Source organism: Pygoscelis adeliae, unplaced genomic scaffold (genome assembly GCF_000699105.1).
Source record: "Pygoscelis adeliae isolate BGI_AS28 unplaced genomic scaffold, ASM69910v1 Scaffold57, whole genome shotgun sequence".
Taxonomy (NCBI): Eukaryota; Metazoa; Chordata; class Aves; order Sphenisciformes; family Spheniscidae; genus Pygoscelis; species Pygoscelis adeliae.
In genome coordinates this window covers 18,993,898-18,996,924 of record NW_008825615.1, presented here as the reverse complement: position 1 = coordinate 18,996,924, position 3,027 = coordinate 18,993,898, and positions in this window count along the sequence as shown.

The following is a 3,027-nucleotide window of genomic DNA, read 5'->3' as shown; positions in this document are numbered from 1 at the left end:
CGGGGTCTCGCTGCGGTGTTAGTGACGGAAAGTTTCGTCCTTCGAGGCAGGGCTCGGTGTTCCGTGTGGAGACATCGCTCCTCGTCCGGCAGCTGTCCCCGGGGCGCTGGGGGTGCCTCGCTGGGGCTGCGGGGAGCCCGCGGGTGGCAGCTGGCAATCTGAGCCCGCCTCGGTGGGAGAGAGGAAAACCCGATTTTCTTTTAAATGTATTGTTAAATAGGTTTTGCCATTGTAACGCGGCTTGGCGAGTTACTGAAGCGAGGGTGCAGGGGATCGTTAATAAAGGCATTTAGTTCTTTTCCAAACTTCTAGCTCTTGGTCTTTGGTGAAGTTTCTTTCCCAAGGTTTTCCCTGTGGTTTTCGCTCGCGTGTGTGCCTCTTCGTGTTCTTCGGCATCGCGAGCTGCCTGGCTCCAGCTTCCCTCTCCTCTTAATCAGGTACAGCCAAGGCTATTGAAAATCCAAACTCCCAGGGGGACTTGAGGAGGAAGGACTTCCTTCCTTCCTTCCTTCCCTCCTTCCCCCTTCTTCAAAAATGTGTTCAACACCAGCTTTGTAGTTGGCATGTGGAATTAAATTGGCTTTCTTGAAACAGGGAAAAAATACTTTGGCACAATAACAGCTGTCCGTTTCTGTATTTTTTTTTTCCAAAGGAGGTTTTAAAATTGTCTTTGGTTTCTTTATAGTTAACGCTTTAATTATTGGAGGAGTTACGTAGTGGCTTGCGGTGATCCCAGACCATGTAGTTACTTTTGAAAGATACCCTGTTCTTACAGGGTAAGGCAAGAACAGCTTTAAAAGATGGGCCAGTCATTCACCTGGGCGAGTGAGTGAGCTTTGTCAGTAGGCAGTATCAGGTGTTTGGAAAGACAGCTATTAATAATTTGCCCATAGCAAAGGCTTATTTTAAAGGCCTTTAGGTGGTGCTTGTAGTTTTGACCAAAAAGATTTTATCCATCCTAAATTCTGTCCTCTTTCATTTAAGTATTTATTCAATCCTTCTTTTTTTTCCCCAAAGCTACTAAGGTCATGGCTTTTATCTTGTGCTAGCAGGTTTGAAGTTGTTTAATTGCAGTGTAAAAAGTATCTTCTTTTTTTCAGTTGTGCAACTTAACTGTTACCATAAAAAGGTATAGTGGTTTTTTTTTTTTTTTTTGCATGAGTCAGGAAACAAGAAAGATTGACTGTTTAAAAACTGTCTCATGCTGAATAAATACAGTGAGGATATACCAATGTATGTTAGTTTGTGACTATTGTAAAGAAAATAAATGTTTTCCCAAAGCCTTTACTGTGCTTAATGGACCCCAGTGAGCAATCTGTTCTGCAGTAGAAATGATGTGTTATATTTTTTAAATTTTCTGTTGGTGCTCAGGAGACACAGATTTATTGCCTGAACATGGGACATGTTGGGCGCCTACAATTGCAAGCCCATTATTCAGGCAGGGGTTCTGGCTGTTCAGCTGTTTTCTTCAATGGGCCCTTCATTCTTTTCACTTGGGTGATCTGTTTGATCTTGATAATCTGTCTGACTTGCTTTGTTTAATCCATCTTGTCTTTTTTTTTTTCCACCCTCGGGCTCAGTAGCCCATGAAGTAGTTACATGTGTTTATCTGGTTATGCACAGTAGTTCTTTAGACACCACCTTGAAATCTGATATTTCTGAAGGCTTTACAGTGAGATTTCAAGACTCTTGTAATATAGTCTACGGATTTCTTAGCTTACCTGTGGTGGTGTACGTGAGACGTGACCTACTACATGGGTGGCGACAGGTGTCTTGTGATGGAACAGGCACTGGGTGTCCAGTGTGTGGGGCTTTTGTGGCTGATACCCACAGGTGGATGTGGTGGGAGAAAGGACCATGGAGGCAGATAGATGCTTGAGGAACGTGCTGTCCGTCAGCTCCTGCTGAGTGCCAGGACCTGGCAGGATCCTCTGGGTTTGGGATTCGGGAGTCCATACACCGCAAGATATGGAGAGAAGTCATAATGCTGCGTGATGGGTGTGTGCAGGTTGTCATCGCAGCTCTGAGACATTGAGACCGAATGTGCAAGTCTTGTGCTATTTGCTTTGACAGGTCAGTGGTGAGCACACCAAAGTACTGAAGAGGCAGTTGCCTCCCTCCATGCCCATGCACAGGAGTCCTCTTCTGACCAGCAGCTGTGGTTACTCTCAGCAGATAGGATATGGTTTCGCTCATCAGTAGACTGTGACAGTCCTTTCCCAGAGTAAAATACTGTGAAACAAGCTTTAACGTTTATTGAGATTAACTTAAAAAAACCACAGTATTACATAAATAGTATTCAGATTCTCATTTTTATTGTGATTGAAATCGAGGGTCTAGGTACCTCAGCATCTTGTTTTTTTTTTTTCTTCTAGCCCAGTAACTTCAGTGGAAGTGTGCTGACTTACACCGGGTTGAAATACTAAGTCTAAACACTTACTTTAGTCATATGTCAAATATAAAAGGTTCTGATTATCCTAAACCTAGTAGCTGTATAGCATGTCTTCAAGATTTCCAGAATCCGAACTTCGTAAGGTATAGCCTTAGTTTTGAGTAGGCTGAATTTTTAATGTTAGACATCACAGCTTTTTTAAAATGCTTTTGGAGTTTTTTAATGTCTTTCAGTCTATTTCAGTTACTCTTTTTCATGGAGCTTTTTCTTTCTTTATTTGTTTTCTTGGTTATCATTTTATATGTATAAAATCTTGTACTTTTTTTTTTCTTTTTTTCCTTTTTGCCAGGACACTACCACTTACTGCTGGGCGGGGTGTTGTCTTTTGTTTTCCATTTCTTTTACAATTGAGCGTATTTAGTCTCAGCATTAATACATTCGATATGAAGAAATCAAAACACCAGAGTTGTTCTTCAGTTGATTCTGAGCTGTTTAGGAGTCCTTGCGTAGTTTATAAACATTTGAAGGAAGACAACAAGCTTGTCTAAAACCTGAAGGGCTATTGTCAAACTTCATAATTGTTAATGGAATTTAATGCAATTGGGAATAGTGCATTACTCATTTGTAAAACAGGA